The sequence below is a fragment of the Pollicipes pollicipes genome, unplaced genomic scaffold (genome assembly GCF_011947565.3).
Source record: "Pollicipes pollicipes isolate AB1234 unplaced genomic scaffold, Ppol_2.1 Scaffold_7231;HRSCAF=8579_pilon_pilon_pilon, whole genome shotgun sequence".
In the NCBI taxonomy this organism is placed as follows: Eukaryota; Metazoa; Arthropoda; class Thecostraca; order Pollicipedomorpha; family Pollicipedidae; genus Pollicipes; species Pollicipes pollicipes.
Genome location: NW_023597034.1, coordinates 43807723 through 43814070, shown reverse-complemented (window position 1 = coordinate 43814070; position 6348 = coordinate 43807723). Strand labels below are relative to the sequence as shown.

Sequence of the window (6348 nt, the reverse complement as noted above, 5' to 3'; positions counted from 1 at the left end):
CGGCTCCGGGAGGGAGCGACGACTGGGGGATGCCGAACCTTGTCCGGCTCCCGTGAGCCGGGGGGACCGGCGCTCCCGGCAGGGCCACTAGCTGGGGAGCCAGAGGGGGTCAGCTCTCGTAGCGCCCCTGTACCAGCGACGACAGATCCCGTCGTAGCTGGTATGGATGGAGGGGGAGATGGAGCCCGGGAGAGCGTGTCTTCAGCACGGGCTGGGCCGGGGTGCGATGATGGGGGGCGAAGTCCACGACCTTGCTAGACCGTGGTCCATCCCCCGTTCCCGGGTCGCAACCCAGCCCCGGGCTCTCTGGCAGCTCCACCAGGGGGTTCCAACCCCATAGGCTGAGCTTTTCTAGCGGCGGCCAATACCGCAGGTGGATTTTTTTCCGGAGGATCCGACTTCCGGTACGACGGAACAGCAGAGCCAGTTGATACAAGTGTGCTTAGTATCAGCTGTACAAACTTGCCTACAGTCATGCCTTTGAAATCATCAAGTCCACTCAGTTTCTGTATCTCGTTGGCTGCGGGTGTTACTTGGGCTAAATTTCTTGCCGGATTGGTAATGGCGTCTTTGTATGTCCTCGTGGTGCTCGCATCGTTGTGTCGGCGTTGGGCCCCCCGAAACGAGACTTCTTCCTTCATTTTGATGTTCAGGACAGCTTTCGCTGACAAGAAGGACTGACAGCTGCGATATGACGCCACGTGACCCTGACCACAGTCGACGCATTTCACGGCTTCTGATTTACACTCAGGGTGCTGATGACCTATTTCCGCACACCTTCCGCATCTAACTTCTTTCCAGCACTTGTCCGTGAAGTGACCATACGTCTGGCATCGGTAGCATCGGACTGGATCGGGTACATAGACCCTAACAGGGACCGACTGACGTCCCACGCGGACCCTGTCTGGCACTCTTGCAGAACAAAGCGTCAGAATAATTGAATCAGTATCGGTCAGTTCTCCTCTTGATACGTCTCACCGCCGTTACCCCTCCTCACACAAGCCCTCAGCAACATCCTCATCACTCACACCGCGAAGGTCCCGGCAAGCAATCACACCCTTGGAATAGTTCTCAGAAGGGTGAGGGTGCACCGATACGGGCACCCTGACCTTTCCCTGTCCTCGTACTTTTAGATAAGTGTGGTCGTTTTAAGCATGCGCTGGATCTCGCGTTCGTCTGTTAGATGCACTTATATGCCTCCGTCCGCACACGAAAATGCGTCTTTGGGCGTCCCGATCTTTGAAAATGCTTGTTGGCGCTGAAAAGGGTTCAGTCGTAGCGGTACTGTTCTTCCTTGGTCATCCACTTTGGTGGATATTACGACCAGAAGCTGGGGCAGTGGCACAGGACGACGGCCGGGGTTTGGTTGATGATAGTGTCCATAGGTATGTGTTTATATTCGGCGCGCTGATTCCCCGCCCACCACGGAGCCCAACACGGGGACGGTCCACTTCTAAGAGAGGAGCCGCCAGGGCTACCAGCACGCCATACGCAGACCAGTGTGCCAAAAGAGTTGCTGCGAGAGCCACCGGGCACGAGTCTGCGGGCGCCAGTGCCTCGGTTCGCAGGTGCTAACCAGGCACCCTGGTAACAAACCGAGGTATGTCCCCTTAATGATGTCAGGAGGCAGACACTGCACCCGGCAGCTCCCCCCTCAACACCCGTCACATGACCTGCTTGCCTCCAAGCCAGCGTCACGAAAACACGACGCCTGACCAGCCGATTTCCTCGCGTGGAGACTTCACGAGGCATCCGCGGGATCACAAATTCGGACCAAAGCCACGTGTTGGTAAGCTGCCCCGACTGACCCGCAGGGCAACTCCCTCAGTGACCAGGATCCCTTCATCGCTACCTGCGGATCCAACGGGGTACAGCGAGACCCAGATAAGACTGAGAAGCTGGGGCCGAGGGGTTGCTAATCCCTACTCTGAATGAGTCGCAGCCCTGGACGGAGGCACGTTTCGTCTGGCTCCTCCTCTTGGGCCGGAAGGGGCGCTTTACAAGCCTCCCCAACCGCCCGCAGGATGATTGGGGCACGCAATCCCCCCACCACGGAAAGGTGGTGCCTCACGGGGGGGGGGGGCACCCCCTCTGGTTGCGTCCCTGGGGGTCACTGTTGACTCCAAGGCTTCTGGAAATGTGTATTGTCGGACTCCTTGAACACCAGGGCCCCAAATCTCCCTGATGCCGAGCAGGCACATAGGGCCTCCACATGAACGAACGCCAGTAACATTCGACCGTCGCCTCCGACTTGTGCGCATCAGTCGGTGCGACTAGTGATTTGCTATCGCGAACACCAGCTGTATATTTGACCCGATGTTGCTATGACCAAGCATGGCATTAATTTACCATTGGCATCATCACGCATGTTGTATAATTACCGCTCAACGCTTGGACAGCTATTAGAAAAGGAAACCCGTGGTGAACAGTGCAAATCTGAAGTATGATAAAACACGACAAAACAGAATATAGCGCCAGGGACGCTGCAGTTGTTCCGATCAAGCATGTCGGAACGAGGCAAAACTCGTCTGAGTCCACCTCACTACCACGTTCTTCTATCTCATCGCTGAGTGGATGCTTACACTTTCACATGGGCATAGTCATTTCGACGTAGAATGACCCTATGTCCATCTTGGAAACACAGGCACAAACATGCAGAAATACAACTTTTTGTTAACTTATATTTTGTCCTATTCACATTCAGTGGATCTCGTCCACGCCTGGTCCAGACACGTGCTCGAGATCACATCGCGCCAAAGGACAAAGACAAACTGCCGGCGTGGAGCTCACTGAAGCACAAAACACTTCCGATACGCACATTCGAGGGCCACCACTTACAAGTTCGTCCGATTGGCGACGCTTGGCTACATCTGCTTCCGGTCGCGGACGACCAGCACCGCGCTCCGAACAGCGAATCCTGCAAGCCTCCCCACTGCGCATTGTACAAGGCTGCCCCAGTCCCGCCGTCGTCAGCATGGCGGGGCGTGCCGCGGCCGGCCTGGCACCTCCGGGTCACGGACGGGCCCGTGTGGCGGCACCGGCCACTCTCCAGCGTTTCAGGTGAGCGCCGCTCACTGGCGTCCGACGCCCGCCGGCTGGTGCGGCCCGTATGGCGGCGCTCGGAGGTCAGCCTAGCGCGGCTGAGTTGGCAGCACCACACGCCGGGCCATCGGCTGAGAAGGGCGTGTCGCATCAGGGGCAAGCCCGTCACAGACGGACACAGGGTCAGGCCCTATATCCACCCACACCCGAGCACAGAGTGCTGGCGACTGCGTCTGGGTAGACTAGGACACCGGAAGACAGCTCCGCAATTGAAGAATCATCACAGATCAGCGGATGGACAATTAACTCCACATGTCATGAAACGTCATAATTCCGCATCCTCATGCGCTCGGTGTGCAGCAGTGGCCACTCAACACCAGATAACACGGATTTGAACCCCAGACAACACAGGGTGACGGTTTGGGCTTTGAGCGCCAGGCAACACATGGTGGCGGTTTGGGCTTCGAGCGCCAGACAACACAAGGCGGCGGTTTGGGCTTTGAGCGCCAGACAATAAAGGGTGGCGGTTTGGGTTTTGAGCGCCAGACAACACAGGGTGGCGGTTTGAGCTTCGAGCGCCAGACAACACAAGGTGGCGGTTTGGGCTTTGAGCGCCAGACAACACAGGGTGGCGGTTTGGGCTTTGAGCGCCAGACAACACAAGGTGGCGGTTCCGAACGCCAGATACTACGGGGTAGTGGCTCTGAACGCCAGATAACACGGTGCTCTGGACACCCGGTAAAGCGGCTCTAAACGCCAGTCAACATAAGTTGGTAGCCCTGAACGGCAAATAACACAGGGTGGCGACTCTGAACGCCACATAACGCAGGGTGGCGACTCTGAACGCCAGATCATACAGAATGGCAACCCTGAACGCCAGACAACACAGGGTGGCGGCTCTGAACGCCAGATCATACAGTGGCCACTCTGAACGCCAGACAACACGGGGTGGCGACTCCGAACGCCAGATAACACAGGGCGGCGGCTCTGAACGTCAGATCACGCAGGGTGGCGGCTCTGAATGTGAGCCTGGTGAGTGATGGCCGCCAAACGTGTGGGGCAGCTGTGTGACGGGACGCACCTGCCCGGGAGAGGTGAGCGGGGCGCCGACCAGAGGCACCTCCCCCAGCACCTCGCGCGTCACTGGATCCAGCTGTCGACAGGTCAGGTCACACTTACGACAGGCACAATGGTCAGTGGCACGGCACAGACGCCTGCAAACAATACTCGCTTAAATGTTGTCTTACCGCGGAAGAGCATAGGACTACCAATTCCATACCAAATCTCACAAAGCGACATGAACAATGCGTGTGCGCGAGGTCCCTGCCGCGGTTCTGAGCCATCCCACTGCCGCCCTTATCAGCGTCTCACGGCTCGCGCTAATCATCACCTCAAACTTCCGCACGGGCTGTCCGGTAGCGTCCTTCTGGATGCGGAAGAGCCGCTTGCGGGCGGGCGCGGCCGGCACTGCGGGGCGGGTAGGCGGCGGCGGCGGCGGCGGCGGCGGCGGCGGTGAGGGCGGCGACGGCGGCCGCTGGGGTCCCGCAAGGCGCACGGCCTGGCCGCGGCCCGGCGGCGGCTCGAACACCACCTCCTTGGTGCGCGGCGGCTCCGACGGCGCTGCGAGCGGCGACACCGCGCCCCGGTCAGCGGCGAGTGGCGCCGGCGTCTGGTGGCGCCTCACGGCTTAGTGGGGCCGCCACCCGACGGTCACACACGCATATACGCACGGCCATCCAGCGCAGTAACGCACATTCACCCTTCCCTGCTGCATTGACACACCCCATCACACGAAACAGTCACACACTCCATCCCACCCGCCCTAATGTCGCATCTTACTGCGGTTACACGCCTCACTCTAACCAAATTCCCCCTTTTACCCCATCCTGCTCCGCTGCCGGGCCAAACGCTCCTCACGACAGCCCTCCGCCCTCCCCACACATACACGTCATCACCCACAGGGCTGCGTGTCCCCAGGCCCCCTGCGGCGTAGCTCGTCTCGTCCGCCGTCGACGGCAGCGTCCTCAGGCGGCGTCGGCCACTCACCCAGGCCGGCCTCAGCCTCGGCCAGGCGCAACTGGCGGCGCAGCTCCTTGACGCGCTGCGCCTTCTCCTTTTTGGCGCGCCACTCAGCCTCGCGCGTCTCGTACTCGCGCCGGTACTGGCGCATCTCCTCGGTCTCGTCGGGGCGGTACGGGGGCGGCTCGGAGGCCGGTGGCGGCGACGCCGCGTGGTGACGCCCGCCCGACGGCGAGCGCTCCCGGCTCTGGCGGCGGCAGCGGAGGCGTGCGTCAGACGAGCACGTGAGCGGCGCAGGGCGGCCAGCCGGGAGCGGGACAGACAACGGGTCAGACGACGGGTCAGCAGCGAAGATCAGCTGACTGCTAGGGCTTTCGGGGGCCTAGAGTACGCGGTCATATCGACCCGCTCGCAAGGCAGTCCGCAACGAAAAAAAAAACAGTATGGAAATGTGTTATCACGCACCACCAGCTGCTAAAGTAGGCGAATATATAGGCCTGGGAAGAAATTTAAAGACATTGTGTTATGCAGTGGCGGCACGCAGCTCGTAATGCAGTGGATCACCGCCGGAGAGCAGCTCAGACGGGCGTGAGCCGGTGTGAACACTCGGCCGGCGGCGGCTCACCTCCCGCGGCGCGCGGCCGTGGTAGTCCCGCTCGCGCTCCCTGTGCGAGCGCAGCGGTGAGCGCTCGCGGCCGGCCACGGTCGAGTCGCGCCGGCCTGAGTACAGGCTGCGCTGGTTGCTCTGGATAAACTCCTGGCAAAACTTGGAGACCTTGTCGGCTGAGGCGGTGGCGGTGGCGGTGGCGGTGGCGGTGGCGGCCGCATCCGGCGCCGGCGCCGCCCAGAAGCCCGGCGGCGGCACGGCCGTGCTCACCAAGATCGGCACTACGACGGGGGCCGGCGCCTGCGACGAGACGGGTAGCGCCGCCGACGCCATGCTCGGAGCCAGACCGCCGGCCGGGATGCCGTGAGCCAGGGCAGCGTGTGTAACGCCCTGGCCGAAGCCAGTGCGCGTTACGCTCTGGGCGGCCCCGCCGCGAGCCACGTCGTGCCCCAGACCGAGCTGAGCGGCGCCCGGGGCCAGGCCCGGCGCCAGGCCCGGGGGCCGCTGGTACGCGGCGCTGGTCGGTGGGTTCAGCACGGTCCGGTAGATGGTGGTGGGCTGCTGCGCCGGCTCCTCGAAGGGGGCCGAGGCCCACACGGGCGGCCGCACAGGCTCGGCCGGCGGCTGGGCTGCGGACACACGGACACGGCGGCGCTGCTCAGGTCGAGTCACACTAACAG

At 61.6% G+C, this 6348-nt stretch overlaps 1 long non-coding RNA gene across 1 annotated transcript; it reads right to left on the bottom strand.

Moving 5' to 3' along the window:
- Window positions 1–2128: 2128 nt before the first annotated feature.
- On the bottom strand, window positions 2129–4525 carry LOC119110735 (uncharacterized). The gene is made up of 3 exons (XR_005095548.1): window positions 4433–4525; window positions 4124–4195; window positions 2129–3173 (listed from the first exon to the last, which is right to left on the bottom strand). It is a non-coding gene; the product is annotated as an uncharacterized LOC119110735 (long non-coding RNA).
- Window positions 4526–6348: the final 1823 nt, after the last annotated feature.